Source organism: Manduca sexta, chromosome 12 (genome assembly GCF_014839805.1).
Source record: "Manduca sexta isolate Smith_Timp_Sample1 chromosome 12, JHU_Msex_v1.0, whole genome shotgun sequence".
Taxonomy (NCBI): Eukaryota; Metazoa; Arthropoda; class Insecta; order Lepidoptera; family Sphingidae; genus Manduca; species Manduca sexta.
In genome coordinates this window covers 11,725,988-11,746,643 of record NC_051126.1, presented here as the reverse complement: position 1 = coordinate 11,746,643, position 20,656 = coordinate 11,725,988, and the positions used below count along the sequence as shown (strand labels likewise).

Below are 20,656 nucleotides of genomic sequence, written 5' to 3'. Positions count from 1 at the left end.
TTCGGTTATAGGCCCAATTGAAAAAGGTTTCAGTTCCTAAGCTCATCTCTTTTCTGATTTTGGAAGAAAATTCGGTAATAGAAACATTGAAAAATATTTCGGATCCGCAGCATATCCAAGTTAAAATCCATGAAGACTTGTTATCCCACTTGTCTGTATGTTATTTAATCGTAATTATAGCATCGTAGTTGACGAAATATTTCGAAATATCGTAGTCTTTTTATAGTCTGAATAACCAATCTAGAAACTTGTCGATAATTTATTCATTTAGAAAACAATTGCCTTTGCACGTGATTCAAATGAACAATGGAAATGGTTGATGGCCGACATTAGTTTCTATTTTAAAATAACGATTTTATATTGTTTTAAACTGAGGTTTTAAAGTGACTTCTGATATTAAACGTGTTGGAAAATTCCGGGCCTGACTACTCGTGGGCAGTCCGTAGTGACGATAGTACGAAGTCTTGCCATTCTGGCGAATTAAAAAAGGTGTAGTAGTAGTTTCGCAGACTAGAGCCCGTTTCGCAACTTCTGAGTAAATGCTACTCGTCACATAAATGTATAAGCCGACTAAATATAAAAGTCACATTCTAATCTATGTTTTTAAATAAATTGAAATAAAATGAGTACTCTTTTATATTAGCTGTTTGATATGATAACTGTAAAATAAAATTTACTTGGCACTTGTAAAACAAGTCCTAAAAATATGTTATTTTTATTTTTTGATATTTAAGAAAATCTTAATTATCATTCTATATTTAAATAATAAAGGTAAAAAGTCTACTTATTTATATTAAAAAGAAAAAAATAACATATTGTTTTCTTTCTTTTGGTTAACAAAAAAATAAGACCCCTATAAAATTTTATTAATTTATTTGTGATATTTGTGAAATAATAGAAAAGTTGAGCAAATAATATATATTTTTGAAACATATTCTTTGCGGTTACTTAATTCAGAAATCCATTTCTTCCTCTTTATTTTTTAAAACTGCCTATTAATTTTGCTCGTACATTTGTTTTTAGCCTTTAAAGTTAAAACGCGAAAGGTCAGTCTTGGTGACTCATAATGTACACCTAGTTAAAACATTGACTAGCAGCTAGCATGGTAATTATAAGCGATGAATCATCTTTTCATTCACAGGTCACCATGAAACCATTCGGTGTCGGATCATAAAATTTTTAGTTTTTTTTAAATTTTTTATGTTGACGTTGTTATGGTGCGGCCGAAATATAATGCCAATTAAATAATTAATATAATTTAATAATTATTATGCGTCGTAATTATTAATCGTAATTAAGACTTATTTAACAATAATATCAATTTCTACAAAGGACACATCGCGTCGGCTATATCCTCAAAAAATATTAACTCTTAAATCTCGCTATTGTTGTCGATATTGTTCATTTGTCCCTATCAATCTTGTACACCCATTCACCTAATAGTACCTAAACTGTGGTTTTATACATAATTGCTGGTGGTAGGATATATTTTATATCCGCCCAGATAGCTACCGCTGTACCCAAGGTATTAAAACGCGCCATAGTGGCTCATGTAAGTGTTTCGCGTCCAACAGGCCGGCATAATTGTGTCGACTGCCAAAGGGTAATCATTTCTCATTAGTTGACATTCAATTGGACCCTACTTACAAACACTTATAGCGGGGTCATTATTACGTACCCCTATAAAAAAAGATTCTGCAACACGTTTTAGGTTATTACTATGGTCCAGCAATTTGTTGCTCATGTCATGAATATGTTACATACATGACCGTTACCTATTTTGTGTTTAATAAATAAAAAATAAAAATAAATAAATACTTATGTGAATTAAAACCTATGTCCACGATAGAGGCATAACCTATTATGGACATTTATAATTTGGATAAATAAACATTATTATTAAAATATATTATTATTAGTTGCGTCCCTCGTCAGAATTATGACAATGTATTTATTACTTATATAATATATTAGTATAATATTATTTATCCTGTATTCACCTACTGCGGCACATAAAACATCACAAAACTGATCTAGAAGTTAAATACGCCAAACAAAGCAACCAAAGCTTCTTAATTCTTTGTTTAACCGTATTTGTCGAGTCAAGTTCCTTTGTCCACATAAAGAATATCAGAATAAGTATCTAGTAGAATCCTTTGTCCAAGAGGAATAGAGCCAAACGCGTAATTCACTGGCAAGGAGCTCGCTTAGCGGAGAATCTGGTTTAAGCCGCTTTGGACGAACGCCAGATGTTTTGCCAGTCATTGTACGCGCTATGTGCTCAACCAAACTGGGAATGTTTTTTGGATTTCGTAAATAAGAGATATTTCTTTCACGAAATCTATACTATGATATATTATTATTTTCTTTTATTTATTAAATTTATATATGTGAATTTGTGTAATATTAATCAAAGTATTAAGGAAAGTTTAAACTAACATGTTAGGTTCCTAAATAAATGAGATGTAAATTCTTAATGTGCCTCACGATCAGACGAAGCCGCGTTGCCCTTATTCGCATTTTCATCACTGTTGCAACAAAAATTAGCGATAAAATATTAAACCAAATTGAATAAAGCGTTTTATAATAGTGGTTAAAACAACGTAAGATTAGATTCTTCGAGGATAAAACGAATTCAAGATCTGTTACATTATATCTTCTACAACCGCTTATTATGTTTTAAATCTAAGATTTAAAATCATTCAGCACATAAAAATATGTGTACACGATTTCATCATAATATAAACATGAAAGACATCCCAATTATTTTGGCCAATAAAACATCTCTTACGTCAACAGTCCAATTACATTTCCTAATTTGTTAGAATCGCCTATTTTTACCAAAATAAATGAGGATTAGGAATTGACGCCATGTTGCGTCATAAAGTGATCGCATTGCATACTTCCCGCTTGCGGCAAACATGACTATTGCGGGCTTCTAACCATAGGGGCGTAACATAGCTGTATTTTATTAATGCTGTTTAGTTTCTGTATTAACAGGAACCCAATAACATGTTAGTTTGAACTTAAGCTTTCCTTAATACTTTGATTAATATTAATGTTATAACATAATATGTTGTTATGTTTTGTCACTTCTTATTAAGTTTTATCTTTTTTGTACGTTTTAAGTTTCTACTTATATATCTAAATAATATTAATAACAAATATTATCATTTTTGCCGCTGTACTAATATATGCATGCTGTGGTCTCCTATAATTGAAGAGGCACGTCACATTGCTAATTGTACAAATGCTACGACATTGTATTTATTATATGCCGTGTATCCTTCGTTGGAGGTCCTTAAATAAATAAATATTATACAAATTCCCATAAATAAATTTAATAAATAAAATCATCTATTTCTTGAGAAATTATTTATTTTAATTTAGATATAATGCTCACAAATTTATTAAAGTTTTTGTCTCCGCAAGTAAAGATACACGGTCGATATAATATTTATGATTATATGGTTTAAGTTAATACAAATTCAATAACAGTAAATATACACAATCGTACGTAGTACATATATACTGATGATACAATCGAGGTATAAAATTTTATGGCGGGAAATATTACCACTGTGGTTGTTTCTAGACAAAAACAAATTAAATTGGTATGGGGCTGGATATTAGGATTATATTACTATAGGACTTTCAATAACTATTGCGCATAATATGTGCGTTCAGTAGAATTTTGATTTGGTAATGAAAGTGTTTTTAAATCTATATTTATATTTTTTTCTTTACGGAACCAAATTCAAAAGTTAACTAAGTTTCAAATATTTCTGCAAGTCCTGTGTAGTATACCTGTGTGCAGCGCTCAGAATTCATATAAAAATTAATAAATCGATTTTGATAGAACCTAAAACATAGGTAAATATATTTTATCTCGAGAAAAGATTTTTACGCTAGCGGAGATGCGACTAATAATAATTAACTAATGTATTCGATTTTTTAACTAAAGACCGTGGTGCGCACGAACATGTATCATATTTTGGGTCGGCTTTCTTTCAAAAACTTCCGCACAATACAGCGACGCGTTATTTTGACACAGCCTTCTACAAAACTCAACTGGGTTGCCAAACTCTATTCAGCTTTCTGCGAAGTGCCAAATTCTCGATGTCACAAAAAATATGTATGTATTTCGTACAGAAAAATATTGTATAATATAATAATAATAATAATAATATCAGCTCTGTATATATACTTGCCCACTGCTGAGCACGGGCCTCCTCTACTACTGAGAGGGATTAGGCCTTAGTCCACCACGCTGGCCTAGTGCGGATTAGTAGACTTCACACACCTTTGAAATTCCTACAGAGGAACTTCTCAGATGTGCAGGTTTCCTCACGATGTTTTCCTTCACCGTTAAAGCGAACGATAAATTCACAAAGAATACACACATGATTTTTTAGAAAAGTCAGAGGTGTGTGCCCTTGGGATTTGAACCTGCGGATATTTGTCTCGGCGGACCGTTCCACACCCAACTAGGCTATCGTCGCTTCTATAATATATTTAAACTAAATTCATACTCGCCTTGCAAAATATTTTGAAGCATTAGTAAAATAAGTAAACATACTTTATGTTTTTGCGTTTAAATTGAAGCTTTCGACAATGTGCAATGTAATGACCTTTGGAGGTCAGAGCGTACCTTAACTAAAACAAAAACCGACTAGACTCGTCAGAAACATTACGTTATTTATTGTAAACGTGTTAATTTTGCTATCAACTTGTTAAAAAACCTAAATAAACCGTTGTTATTATTATCAGTCCTATCTTATATCTGATAGAGAACCCCAAAATTCTAATTCAATAAATCAATACACAATATTCGTAAACAATTTTATTATTTCCTACTAAATTACGCGAAGCACATTATTTTTATATTTACTTTTTATTTATGTATAAATAATTAAAGTTAGGTACCTCTGGTGTCGCGTGCGGCGGTCCAACAGATCTGGTGAGTGTAACACTACTGATAACGAACGCCGCACACGCGTTCGATATTGTAATTCATGTTACTAGGTAATTGCACTTTGGAGTTCGACCCGACTTGCTCATTTACAATTATGTATTAATAAATATTTGCGACAATACTTGGCACGAAGGCGCCAGTCAAAAAAAATATAGGTTTTCTACGTGCTAACAGAATAGAGCATTTTAGATCTCTCGACATATTGTGTCATCTGATTATCTGTGAAATGTATTATTATTAAATGTATCATGAATTGCATTAATTATATTATGTAATCTATTAAGGCAAGGCACGCAATTTTTCGTGTTAATGATGTATTGTTTACAAATAAATATGAATAAAAAAATTCAACATAACCTATATTACACTGGCCACGATTTTTAGAATCATTGACTAATTTAAATTGCTTTATAAACCAGATGAATACATATTCAAATATATGAAAATAGAGTTTAATTTTAATTGGCACTGACTCTAAAATTGATAACCAGTATGTAGGTAATATAAGAAACTTTTTGTTTTTAGTGGTTTTTGAAGGCAGTTCAATTTAAATATTATGAAAGATAAACTTTCACCGTGTATTTATTAAAAAAAAATCTCAATAGCGTTAAAATAAACCAACCAAAATCCGAAAATAATAACCATAACATCTTTAATTTTCAACTTTAAAAACCATTAAAAATTAAAAAATACTTACAATTAACGCAAAAATTCCGCTTCTATTCCGCTTTTCCGCCCATAAACTAACTCGAATAATACAACCCGGTTACTGAAGTGTTGCACGCTTTTAGTTTAACGCTAATTGAGCGGACATGTGTCATAAAAATGTTATATTTAGAGTCCGTACAATGGACATTGTAAGCTAAGGCCTTGTGGAGTCGTGCGTGGTTGGTCTTTTACTGCAAAATGGCTTTTCACGATCAATAGACGTTATAAGCGAAGATAGCCTATTTAAGAGTAGAACTCACTGCCGAGACGAATGTCCGCAGGTTAAAACCCAAGTTCACACACCGCTGACTTTTTTTAAATATGTGTATTCTTTGTGAATTAACACTTGCTTTAACGGCTAAGTAAAACATCGTGAGACAACCTGCATACCTAAGAAAACACGCGGAATGTGATACAAGATTGAGGCTCAAATTATATAAAATGAGGTGCGACGAATTAAAAGCAACTTTGGGGTTACAGTCACGAATTAATCATGGACTATGCCACGGAGTTGCTTCTGTAAGCGGCGACTTCGACTTCTGAGCCCTAAGAACGTACGTGTTCTTTTTGCAGTGCGGCAAAATAGCCGCTGTTGCCGTACCAAGCATCTATATTTTTTACACGAATTGATACGTTACGCTAATGAACATAGAGTTCAATAGACTGTAAAGTATAAATTTACATATCGCGACCCGTTGCTTCGATTCTGCACCTTGCGAGATTACACAACAATTTTTGAATATTACCAAGCTCTCCCAACGGGTTGATGTCAAGCAAACTACATCATTTCTGTAAAATGCGTGAGGTGTGTATCACTGACCCTGGAGTGTGATACGGATAAAATTATTTTAATTATAATGTTACATCAAATTTATGCGAAATTAATAATATTTCATCAGTGCTGACAGACAGATCTTAAACTAATGATAATTTTAAAAAGTACCTAATCCAAGTTTTCTTTTACGATGTTAATATGTGTAAGTAGCTAGAACAATGGTGTGATTACTGCTGTAATTGTTACTTATCAAATGATTAACTTTACTATGAGATAGTCAAAGCAATATAAATAGCTGGAAATATACGAAGAAGTCTAATAAATTTGCAAGACAGTGCTACAATAATAAATAAATAAATAAATACAACAATCATTAAATTGGTACTCTGTGGAGATAATCTATTAATCCATAAAAATTCTATAGTTTTTTTTCATAGTGCAGATACTGGTTACTTTTTATTTATTGGTTCTAAATTCAAAATTTTAAACTGTTTACAATATTCTTTTGCATTACATATGGTAAAAACACACAAAATACACTCAATTGACTATGAGAGTTACCACTTACCGCGTCCCTTGACAGTCGGTAAAGTTATGCCAGTCTAAGTTACCGGATATAATATAAGTAGTAGCCAACGCAAAAAGAATTTTTCAGTTTGGACCGGTAGTTCCTGAGATTAGCCATTACTGCTCCGCTCCTATTGGGTATAGCGTGATGATATATAGCCTATAGCACTCCACGAACAAAGGGCTATCCAACGCAAAAATAATTTTTCAGTTTGGACCGGTAGTTCCTGAGATTAGCCATTACTGCTCCGCTCCTATTGGGTATAGCGTGATGATATATAGCCTATAGCACTCCACGAACAAAGGGCTATCCAACGCAAAAAGAATTTTTCAGTTTGGACCGGTAGTTCCTGAGATTAGCCATTACTGCTCCGCTCCTATTGGGTATAGCGTGATGATATATAGCCTATAGCACTCCACGAACAAAGGGCTATCCAACGCAAAATAATTTTTCAGTTTGGACCGGTAGTTCTTGAGATTAGCCATTACTGCCCCGCTCCTATTGGGTATAGCGTGATGATATATAGCCTATAGCACTCCACGAACAAAGGGCTATCCAACGTAAAAAGAATTTTTCGGTTTGGACCGGTAGTTCCTGAGATTAGCGCGTTCAAACAAACAAACAAACAAACAAACTCTTCAGCTTTATATAATAGTATAGATGTATACTGGTCACTGGCTGACCCCGGGACCCGACTAGTCAGAACAAGTCCTTATAGAGTATAGAAATTATCGATGTTATAAATGAGGCATAATGAGTTGCTTATAGTAGGTAACATAAATAATATTTTAATATAGATATTTTAAAATATTTTCCCGCGCAAATTCCGATTACATCGAATCGCATAATAACTCGGATGTAAAAAGAGGTTAATTAATAATCTACGCTTAATTAGTCTATTTGTTCCACCTGAACGGGCCGGGTTATCAATTATTATAACAATTAATTTGTTGGATCATGCAACTATGACGCAACGTAGCGGAACATTTGGTTCATTGGCTTATTGTAATATCAAATTATTGCTGCTTATTGGTCGCGAATTCTAGACATAGGAATGATTCGTTTTTTTCAAATATTATTTTTATATTATATATAGCTCATACTTCATACTATGTAATGAAAAAAATATTTAAGAAAACTGCTTAGTCGTAGATAATAGTATTATGGTTAATAATAAAGAATTAATTATTTTTATCTCTAAAACTTTTCTATTTATATAGCTACAAAAATCCTATATCAGATTTTATTTCTACTTGCCACGTAAACGTAATAATTTAAGTAAGTCATTTTATCATAGGTAGCATGAAACATCCTTTCTGTAATGTTTGAGCTAAAGTGTCCCTTCAGGCTTCCAACTCTATCAATTTAAATGCAATTAGGCATCGTTCGACGTTCGCTTTTACGAAGGAAAATTTAAAAATAGACTGCCATGAAGTGCAGCGCAGCTTTTCTTAGAGGTGGGCAGAGCTATCACATTCACTTTTTGCTAGGTATTTTAAGTTGCATGTTATAGGCTAAAATTTTTGCTATCCATTGGAAACCTAAATTCTGGAATAATACTGACTGACCGGAGACTTCAGGACGGCTATCATACTGCCTTACATTATTTATGTTAACTTATAAACTCGTCCGACAGTCCTAGAGTCGTATCCATCAATTGTTGACATCAAAAATCGATTTATGATAATTGATGTATTGCCAATCGATTTTGAATGATGCCTGTTCGATAAAATGTTTATCGTAAATAACTCCATACACAATCAAGATGATAGATGTGGCGGTGTTTGTTTTCCGAAAGGAAAATGACTCAACATATAAGTACTAATGCTTACAGCCTAATGATAATTGACAATTATGTTTACGGGAATATTAGAAATTATTAAATCTATTTGACGGATTTTATCGCGGTTCTTTATATTATAATTTTTGTTGGAGATTGTAACCTTCGTCGTGACTTATTATTTTTTATATGTTCTATTTTTAGAACTAATTGTATTTTGTTTGCCATAGTTACTTCTCTTTAGTCCGAAATAAACACTCATGTCAATAACATCTTTTTACTAACTTTATTTAATTACTAAGAACATATACCATATTTACAACACGTTATCAGCACGAACGCTTAGTTCTTAGTTTTTTCATGTTATTTAGTAAAATAAAGTTGAATATATTTTTGTGTGACTAGGAAATAGTAATAGTCTGAAAATGTCACATGAATCTGGAGATGTTTCGAGTATGAAAAATTCCCCTGCGTCGATCACATCTTTTCCATTTCCTTGTTTGAGGATAAAAGATGGATATCCGACTTGGAAGTTCAAGATGCGAAATTACCTTATCCATGAGGATTTATGGGAAACAATTAGTGGATACCGAGATGGAGACACAACCCCTGCCTCTACAAAGGTACGCAAAGACGCAAAGGCATTAGCAAAGATATGCTTATCAGTAGAAGGTGCAGCGATAACCCATATAAGATGTGCGAAAACTGCATCTGAGGCATGGACTTGTTTGCAAAAAGCCTTTGAAGATAAGGGAATAGGACGAAGATTATTTTTGGAGCGTAGACTGTACAGGTTGAGTCTATCAGAGTTCAAAAATATTGAACTATATATTAACGCAGTTATGTCAACCGCACAGGATCTTGCGGATATTGATGTAGTCATAGAGGACAAGTCTATTGCTGCAATACTTTTGGGAGGTCTAACTCCAAGGTATGAACCTCTCATTATGGCTTTAGAAAATTGCAATGTAGACGTGACTACAGAGTTGGTGAAAACAAAACTGCTTAATGAAATGTCCAAAGATGTGGCTACATCATTAGACTCTGTCTTTCATGCGAAGAAGAAGCCTAAGTCAATGAAGAAGAATATAGTTTGTTATGAGTGCAAGACACCTGGACATAAGAGACCAGACTGTCCACAGAGAAACAAGAAGGAGAAAGGCAATGCGGTAAATACCAATGATACGATATTTACAACTCTTAATACTTCTGGAAACCCAAGAAAGGACATATTTTATGTAGATTCAGGTTGTACTAGACACATGACTTCTAGACGGGACTGGTTTCAGAATATCTCGATACAGAATCAAGGTACTGTTACTGTCGCAAATGGAGAACAGATTAAGTGCTGCGGAATTGGAAATATTTCAATAAACACGCCCGAGAACGTAGTCAACAACATTAGTGATGTTGCTTATATACCAGATTTGAAAGCTAGTTTGTTATCTGTATATAAAACTGTTGAAAAGGGTTTTATTTGTGTTTTTGATAAAATGGATGTAACTTTTATAAATCTGATACTTTTAATTTTACAGGTGAATCTGTTGCTCATGCCTCGCCCTGTGGTGGACTGTACGTTTTAGATGGTACTGTAAATGTTTCCGAGAATGTGGCGGATAATTTTTTGACACAAGATGTGCACTCTGGCTGTCAGGATAGTTATCAAATTTGGCACAAAAGGTTAGGACATTTGTGTCGTATAGGCATGAACCAACTGAAAAATCACAAGGTAGGTATAAAGTATACAGGAGTAGATAAAACTAGTTGTATCGCTTGCGTGGAAGGTAAACAAGCAAGAAAACCTTTCAAAAGGTTAGCGTTTAATAGGGCTACTTCCCTTTGGAACTGATCCATATGGATTTGATGGGACCGGTGTCTACAACTTCTTTTCAAGGAAATAGATATATGTTGACAATAGTAGACGATTATACGCGAAAAGTGTTTGCTTATTTTATTTCTTCTAAAACAGAAGTCAAAGATATATTTTGTGTGTTTCAATGTTTTGTTGAAAATCAGTTAGATAAAACAATTAAAGCAATTAGGACTGATGGAGGTAAGGAGTTCGTGAATAAAGAGTTTGTTGATTATCTTGCTTCAAAAGGTATTGAACATCAAACAACGACGCCTTATAGTCCTCAGCAAGTTGGAGTAGCGGAACGCACCCATCGTTCGGTTACAGAAAAGGCAAGAACGTTGCTAGCTGAAAGTTCACTACCGAAAGCATTCTGGGAAGATGCATTCCAAGTTGCCATTTACCTTAAGAATAGGTCTCCTCATCGAGCCTTAGGTGGACAAATTCCTTATGACAAATGGTATGGACGAAAAGGTGATCTTAGCCATCTAAAAGTATTTGGTTGTAGAGCTCTAGTCCATATACCTTCGTGTCACAGGAAGAAATTAGATGTCAAGGCACAGGAAGCAATTTTCGTCGGTTATTCTGAAAATCCAGGCACTTATATTTTTAGGGACCCTGCTAACCCACGAAAAGTTATTATATCCAGAGATGCAACCTTTTTTGAAAATTGCTTTACAGCGCTAAAGCAGAAGCAATCTGAGTCTGTCGCAGAGTCAGAATCTATATTGTTATTTGATGAGCAAAAGAGATTGATTCTGAGTTTGATCATGACTGTCAATTCTATGACTGTGATGAGAGTATCAGCCCGGCGGCTGAAGCAACTTTACCAGTAAATCTAGAAAGTACAAAAGAGTCAGTGACTCTGGAAGAACGAGAGTCTCTCAGTGGCTTAAGACTGCCTAGTGTGGAAGAAGTGACAGCGAATTTGGAACAGGAATCGCACCCTGAGCGCAGATACCCTTCCAGAGACAGAAAAACAACAAATTTTTATAAAGCTTATAATACGTCAATGGTAGATTCTAATGAACCTACGACATATTACGAAGCTACTCATGCCGATGATGCTGATAAGTGGCACCATAATATGGCTGGTGAGTATAGTTCTTTAATGAAACTCCATACATGGAATTTAGTAGATAAGCCTAAAAAAAAAGGTTATGCCATGTAAATGGATTTACAAAATTAAACTACCAAACTCTATGGTAAAGAACTTATGATATTGGGAATTTTGTTGATGACATAATAGTCTTCTTTAAATCTAATTTGACATTTGACACTGTCAAGAATTTGAATTTTTGAGAAGATTTGTCGAGATATTTTTCATTAAAAGATCTCTGAATTATATTCTTTCTATATTAGAAAAGTTTAATATGAAGGAGTGTAAGACCGTGGATACTCCATTAGTTTAAAATAATATGGCAAGAAGAACGGATGGTCAAGTCATAAGAATGAAGAACCATTTAAAGGGTTTTTTGTGACGCAGACTGGGCAAACTGTCCAATCGACAGAAGGTCATACACCGGTTATGTTTACAAGTTAAGTGGAGGTCCAGTATCATGGGAATCCAAGAAGCAACCTACTGTTGCGTTAAGTTCGGCCGAGTCAGAATATATGGCATTAGCGTCTGCCACGAAGGAAGCGTGTTACTTACGTCGGTTTATATACGAGATAACAGGTATACTTTGTTCAGTTAACTTAGCTTCTGACAGCCAAAGTGCCATTAATCTTGTTCGAAAATCCTGTACACCACAGCAGGACGAAGCATATAGATACTAGGTTTCACTTTATTAGGGAAAAGGTATCTAATAATATTGTTAAGTTAGAATATATAAAAGTAACGATATGCCTGCTGATGTACTAACGAAGGCCCTCGGACCTCTAGCACACAAACGATGTGTAGTTAACTTAGGTTTAGAAACTTAATTATTTTATTTGTTTTGTTTCTGTCACAACTGCGATTAAGGGCGGCTGTTGGAGATTGTAACCTTCGTCGTGACTTATTATTTTTATATGTTCTATTTTTAGAACTAATTGTATTTTGTTTGCCATAGTTACTTCTCTTTAGTCCGAAATAAACACTCATGTCAATAACATCTTTTTACTAACTTTATTTAATTACTAAGAACATATACCATATTTACAACAATTTTCTCGCGACGAGCTATTGAATAGCTAAAACAATTTAATATTTTGTATAGTTTAAAATGTACGTAGATATTGAAACCTTGACTTTTCGGCTGATCAACACTTCAGTCCGCCCCGTGACCATAAAGGCTGCAAAGTATCCGAAGCCTCAGTAGAAATATAAAAAACCGGATAAAATCCGCAAAACAGATTTACTTCAACCCCTAGAAAAGCTAAATTGAATAAAATATTTCCAGTTCAAGAACTAGGACGAAGTCTCTCGGATTGAAGTCCCCCAGGAACTGTTCATTTCTCCAGGATTAAAAATATCGTACATTGCTCTCTGTCTAAATATATTATATTATTCGTGTAAAAACTGGATTAACATAATATGCCTTCGTTTCGTTGCTCGTGAAAGGATAAATACCCCTTAAACTAGTGGCAGCATAGTATAGAAGTTAGTTGATTCGATTCCCAGCTGAGGCATATATGTTTATTTAACGCTATTTGATCAGAACTGCATCCTCAAAAGGGTTTAGAATGTTCGTAAAGACTTAACCAAATGCGTTTTGTTAAATGTGCTTCGCGGAGCCAGCTATCGGTAAAAATACATAAAATAATAAATATAAATTGAATTACATGTTATTAAAAGGTAATCAGAATCAATATAACAAATAAGTACAACATTTTAATACAATTGTCTGTTACAATAAACAACATTTACTGCGGTTAACATGGCTGGCCTTGTAGCGAACGCGGAAGCGAGGCGACCGTCGATTGCAAGGTAAATATTGTGGAAACAATTGACGTCGAATCGCCATTATTATGTCCCCATTCCAGGTATACGATGTTTTTAATCATATTTTTATATGTTCTATGTTTTTACTCATGGCTCTGGTCGCATGAATTCCGGGTACACTCTCTTATTGGATTGATGTTTAAGGCGATACCTCAAGGTCCATTTTCATACATTTTGTTTCACCTTTAATATGACGAAATTTTAAAGGCAGAAATATCCATGATTATTAATTATTTTTACGTTTTTCTTTCAACTGCGAGAACTAATCAATAACTAGACGTGAATTTAAATTCTTTACTTGCCAATACTTGTTTAGTTACCCAGATTAAAGGTGAAACAAAATGTATGAAAATGGACCTTGATGTATCGCCTTAAGGTAAATTCTTATATAGCCTTTTCTATGTTATAGATTATATAATATTTAAAATGGAATAGAAGCCTTGATGGCGTAGGGGTATTTATTATAGTACAACTGCAGTACCTTATGCTTAGGTCTCGGGTTCGATTCCCGGGTAAAGATTGTGATATTGAGTTTTTCTATTCAGTATCAGCCCGGTGTTTTGAATTTATGTCCGATTTGGGGATAGGCTCGTCCCTATCACATCATGGGACGTAATACACACGACATAAAGTGGGTGCGCCTGTTGCGCCTCTGACGACCCCTTTGGGGATACAAGGCGTGAGCGAATAGTAGTCCGGAATTAAAACTATTTATAGCACTAAAGGATAATACTCAATGTATTTGTATTTGTATTATTAGTAAAAGAATTTTCAGATTCTGGCCATTGGTTGAAGAAATTAACGCATTCAAAGAAATTAACTCTAGCTTTATAGATCTAATTATGTCGTCCGCTAACTAAAATGTCGTTATCTACAAAAAACAAATTTTAGAATACGGGTATAAAACGAAATAAAATAAATAGTACTCCTTGATAACTTTCTGCGATATCAGATCTATATTTTTATAACTAAGCCTCTATAATATCGCAGGTTGTGTCACCATTTTGTTTAAATTTCGGCGCAATTTCCGTATCCTGAATTAGATTTTTTAGATAACAGCATTTTAATTATCTAATTACAGAATATAATAGTATGAATTTTTCCATTGTAGTACGCGATATGTGGTATAGGAATCCAACCCGAAGTAAGCTAACAATTTAAACTTAGAAAAAACAAAATAAAAAGTCCATCAGCCTTAATATACCAACAGTTGTTTTTTCAAACCGCTCTAATCGTAGTTGATTGATTTTTTGATTAGATTCCGTGATGGCCACTGCGTATCGGAAATTAAAACTACTGATATCAAAGAAGGCTACTTAGTGTATGCTATAGTATTCCTAAGCATCATTAATTCTGCATATTTTTTTTTATTAAAGATGAACGCAAAACAGTTTCACATAAAGAAAAAAAAAATAAAGAAAAAAAAATATACAGGTACTGATTTAATAAATATGTAACTAATACCACTGTTCATAGATTAAAAAGTTACCCCCTTATTCATAGACGTTATTTATCTAAGCTCTATCGTTGCTGTGATAACAAGTCTGTTTCTCAGTGCTGACGGCATGGCAGCCTTCGCAGTGCGTAGACATAGATAGGGCCGTTGTGATTGGCTAATATTGATATACAACTTGATATCTATTTGGCTGTCAGATAAACAAAGCTGAGAAACAGACTTGTTATCACAGCAGTGCTCCGTCCTTAGATAAATAACGTCTATGAATAAGCGGGTTAGAGTATTGCTGGGTTTTATGGGCAGTGGCGACCCCTACTAACGACATTGTGATAAGTGATTTTGTGTATATCATTTGGCGACTAAGTTCTGAACTTATCTTTGTACGGTATCCGTTATTCGGCGCAGTGATAACAAGGGTACTGACATGGTTTAGTAGTACAGAATGAACAAATTCGTCATTTAACAAAAAAAAACTGTAATTAAAATTCATGTTCATACACGTTCGAATTTCATTCACTTATATCAATTGATATACAAATCGGTAGCATTTAGAAAGCAAAGGAATAAAAATCAAGATAATAAACAAAGTATTTTTTTTTTACGTGAAATTTACTTATGTTACTTTGTTTCTTTTTGCATTATTATAAATTTATTGTGTCATTGACTGCATACATACGTTTTAGGAAAACGTTGAATTACGTCCACCCTGTATAAGTCCCAATATTATATTTTTGGTCTATACATTTGTCTTCCTACGGATTGAAACCCACAATAGACAAATTTGCTTTGCGCCCGAGTTATTGCTATGTATGAAAGGAAATAATTATCAGGGCATTTTTACTTGTTTTTCATTTTAACTTAAGGACACCGATTACTATAACTATGTATATACATACAATAAAATTGTGATAAATGACAATAAAAAAGTATTTGATAGGAAAATATAATGGTAAAAATTCGTCGCGATGGTACGCTTCAATGAGCAATTTCGTAATCAGTGAATTAGATACTTTGCAGGGCAGTATATCCATAACGTCTTGCACCACACTTCATAGGACGTCGTTTTAAAAAAAAAACAAGTTAAAAAATCAAGACAATAATCCTTAATTACCTTTTTAGTCCTACTTAGTCAGTCTTAGTTACTTATCAAAAAATAAAATATATTCTTCAAAAAATAAAAAAAAAATCCTAACTTGTATACATTTCTGGATGTAGGGTAGCGAAAAAACATTATTCCGCTGTATTCATTACCAAAGTACTCATAACAAGGTAAACATTTGCCTTAATTAAACACGTGGCCATTAACCTATTTTCGTATACTGTTGTCTTTGTTTTAGCACAATAAACGCAATGTGACTAATATAGTTTTATCCTCCACAAGAAACAAAGTTTACTACGTAAGTAAACTATATTTATGTATAAATAAACAATTATAACAATAATTGGCGCAATTGTTTTTAAACCTTATAAGTAAGAAGAAAGGGAGGAATTTTGCCTTGCCCGTCAAGGTCCATGATTGTTACATCTTTTGTATAAAATGATTATGGAATGTAATAAAGTTTGAATTTGAATTTGGAATAATGAACATTAAGGACAATTAGAAAATAATTTATTTTGGCGTAGCACAGCAACTCAGTGCTTGTAGCCATATAATGGAAAAAAAAAAAATCTTTTCGATTTACACTTCATAAAAAAAAAAGAATGTCTATGGCTTGTTCACTAAACCTGTTCAATATTATTTCGTGTAAAATTATCCCCCTGCGACAGTCTATTACGTATAAAGGCTTTTAACGTATAATGAAAAATCATTACAGGTAGACAATAACAATAGCTTTTAGCTGTCTCGTTCAGCAAAATAAAGCTTTTACCAATCAGCTAATATCTATTATACTTAAGGTATGTACAGCGACAGATCTGTCAAAAGCTAAAATTGGGTAAAGTGACATATCGAGTTATTCATATAGATGTAATTTATATGTTTTAAATTTACTTAGTTTCTTATAATATGTCTGTGAATGGAGTAGGTAATAATATTTTTATATTGATTTGAATGACAAACTAGCTTGCCGTTCGCCCGATGGTAACCGATACGACCATAAACAATAGAAATACCGTCCAACCGCCATCCAGAGCCATTAGATGTTAAGTGTTAAAGTTCAAACCGGAACACAACAGTGACTACACACTGCAGCTCGGCGGCCTAAATAGACATTGCGGTGGTACCTATCCAGGCAGACTGTCACATATGAGAGACCTACCACCAGTAAATTACCAGGCACAGAGGTGTATTTTAACGTGCTTAGGGATGTAGTACATTGTCCAATGAATACATGACAGTGTTGACGGGTCCATATAACCCAATTCCTGCCAGCTTCCCTTTCATAATTGATGTAAAATTTTATCATTAGAACGGTTTGCATACCACATCACTTATTCGTAGTTCGTACCTACATTACTGTTGAGTTCACTTTCGGAAAAGTTCTCCACTCGCCACTAATACATGAGCTATGATGGAGACTAGACAGAAGTATCACAAAAGGGTAAGCAGTGTTATATGTTATATACGGCGAGATTGCTTTAAAGTTTCACCCTACAATGTGATAAGCGATGAATCAATCGACAACTGGCATAAATCCTGATTTTTGAACCCGAGCCAATTTTACATAAAATAACAGTTTTGTTTGCCCAAGCTGAGGTGATCGCATGGATTTCGCCTCATCTTTCTCTTTTCATGACCTAAATACACTTCCCTAGTCCGAACAGACGATGAATTGCTTCTCCCATTAGAAACGAAATCAAGACTTCCTCTTAGAACAATCAACTTTATAATTATGCGTAGACCTAACAAAAATGGAACACGTGTCTTAAAAATCGATATCTTTACGTAATATAGAGTTGTTTACATACGTAGGTATCTATATGCCAAAGAACACAAAACCCAGGGTCGTCTGGCGCCTTGGCATCGACTTTGATAATGGACGAGAATAAGTTCAGACTGGCCATACAAATACACGCCAAAAATACACAATACTATAGTTATATAAAAATTTGAAATTGGAACGCATTTAAAAAAAAACAGATGTAACGGCCAGCAATATATTTAAACTAAATGTAAAAATAATACACACCCACGCCGACGTTACGCTGAACACGAGATCGCTATCGAAACTAATGTTTTCATTCATCACCTGATTACAATCACAATGTAAACATTGAACTTATTACATAAAGGACTTGCGAACTGTGAGACAAAGACAGCGATATGCAAAACACGTAAGTGGGCGAGGGAGGGGTGTTTGCGCTTGGCCCAAATTCGCGGTAGCAATGCCGCGGCTCGTGGCGCGAGCTCTTGGAAAGGATGGCTCGCGTCCGACTCACATCGCTACCGATTTGTGACTATGTACTTGTGACCGTTCTATTCATGCGGTGGTGCTCACGGGCCATTCTTGACGCCGAATATTTATTTTCTTTATATAAAAAGTTGCGGAAAATTTGTCCGCGCTTATAGTGTTGGTTGTAAGATTACAATTACCACGTAAACAATCGTAAGACATTTAGTAGTACTACATAATAATTAATTACTATTTTTTATTTCCTATAGGAAAAATACTGTTGTCAGTAAATGTCTTAATAAGTCTTCTCATATGATTAAGGAAGTTTTAATAAGTATTTCATTTGCCGTTACCTCAAATAGTGACATGAGTACCTCATTTATTGGCGTCAATTCAGCTGAGATTCGACCCTTATGTCATTGGCACTTGTGTATTCACGCAAAAGTACAAGGAGTAAGTACCACAGATCACCGAGAATGTTATACAATTCTATCCCGATTCCCAAGCAGTGGTTTACGAATTCTCGAAACACATATTCTTATTGGCGATATATGCTTGTATATTGCAAATAGGTTTTCTTTCCATAATCGGGTGATTTATTTTAATCGTCCTTAAGTTATGTAAGTTGGTCTGTAGCTGATTATTTCATAAAGTCTAATGAAACCTCAATACCATCAAAACAAATTAATTAAATTTCAAAAATAGAATTTACCCTCTTACACAAGCAAACCGCGGACCAATCACTACCCACGAATCCGACCGCTGAATCACCCACCAGAAACATCTGACGTAAAAGAAAGGACCCAATAATCCGCCTATACGAACAGCTGATGTAGCGTACTACGGCGTGACGTCACTCCATTCATAAAACCTGTTTAGTGAAAATCAATGAACACGCGTGTTTGTTTCCATTTAGTTGAGCTCATTTATCTAGACACGTGACTGCGACGGTGAAGTACTTTTGGCGCGAAATGCATACTTGAAAGTCGTCGATTAGGTGACATTTGGTTTTAAAGTTGTAGATTATAGACAATATTTTTTTCTAGTGAATTAATTCTTGTATTCCGCGAGGATATGTAGTATTGCATTTAGTGCATCAAATTGTCAATTATGCTTGATGACATATTCATACAATTTTGAAATCTCGATTAACGCACGCAGAGTTCAAAATGATAAAGTATAATAATTATCTTAAAATTTTCACAATTTAATAATTGTACTTACCTAAAACAATTTATAGAATACTAGCGACCTGTCCCTGCTTCGCACGGGTGCAATGCTGATACTAAATACACTACAGAAAAACTGTGAACGTTGTATATAAAAACATAGCGGCCCGCTCTGGCTTCGCACGGGTATAACATAACAAAATAACAGTATTTCTCCACTATTTAATTGATGTTATTATTATACATATAAACCTTCCTCTTGAATCACTCTATCTATTAAAAAAAATCGCATCAAAATCTGTTGCGTAGTTTTAAAGATTTAAGCACACATAGGGACAGAGAAAGCGACTTTGTTTTATACTATGTAGTGATTTTCGTAGTTCTTGAACAATACAAACTTTTTCATTAAACCTTTTCGTATTCAATCGTAGAGTTCGGCAAATGTTGTCTATTGCATACGATAAACATTGTTTCGTTTCTTATTCTAGTCCAAACTCTCGGGGAAAGAAAGTGGTCTATTGAAAGTGGCGATAACCTAATTGGGAAGGGAACGGACTGCCAAGACGGATGTCCGCAGGTTCAAAACCTGACTCTCTCTCTCCTCTGAATTTTCTCAAGTTATAAGTCTATACTTTGTTAATTATCGCTTGCCTTAACGGTGAAGGAAAACATCGTAAGGAATCCTGCATAGCTGAGTTCTCCATTAGAATTTTGAGAGAGATTGAAGTATGGCAACTCACATTCTGCCAGCGTGGTGGACTAAGGCCTAATCCTCTTCAGTAGTAGAAGAGGCACGTGCCCAGCAGTGGGACAGTATATAATACAGTGACAATATTATTACATATGAGACAGTCCGACTTCACATACTTCGTATTTCTAACAGACTTCTTTGAATTGCGTTGATATGTAATGGAAGACTGACTACTATTGTATTCTAAGTTTAGGACCCACCGTTTAACACCTTTCTGCCTATCCTACTTTAATGTGAGGTCGGTACAACAAACTTTTTTAACGATACGGCAAATTGATCACACTGTAACTGATAGCAAGTGGAGCAGGAAAGAGAGAGAAAGAGCGTGCGTTGAAACTAGAGATGATTACTCCACGCCATTTAG

General features: G+C 34.2%; 1 protein-coding gene across 2 annotated transcripts in view; it reads right to left on the bottom strand.

Moving 5' to 3' along the window:
- The window catches only part of LOC115440756 (mitochondrial uncoupling protein 4), a 32,727-nt gene extending 14,306 nt beyond the window's left edge, over positions 1-18,421 (bottom strand). Inside the window, exon 1 of one of the 2 annotated variants that reach the window (XM_030165195.2) lies at positions 18,169-18,421. The gene's annotated coding sequence lies outside the window, so the exon portion shown is untranslated. Of the gene's footprint in view, positions 1-4,926; positions 5,021-18,168 lie in introns of those variants that run through there. The other variant, XM_030165196.2, reaches the window with a different exon arrangement.
- Between the last annotated feature and the right edge of the window lie 2,235 nt (positions 18,422-20,656).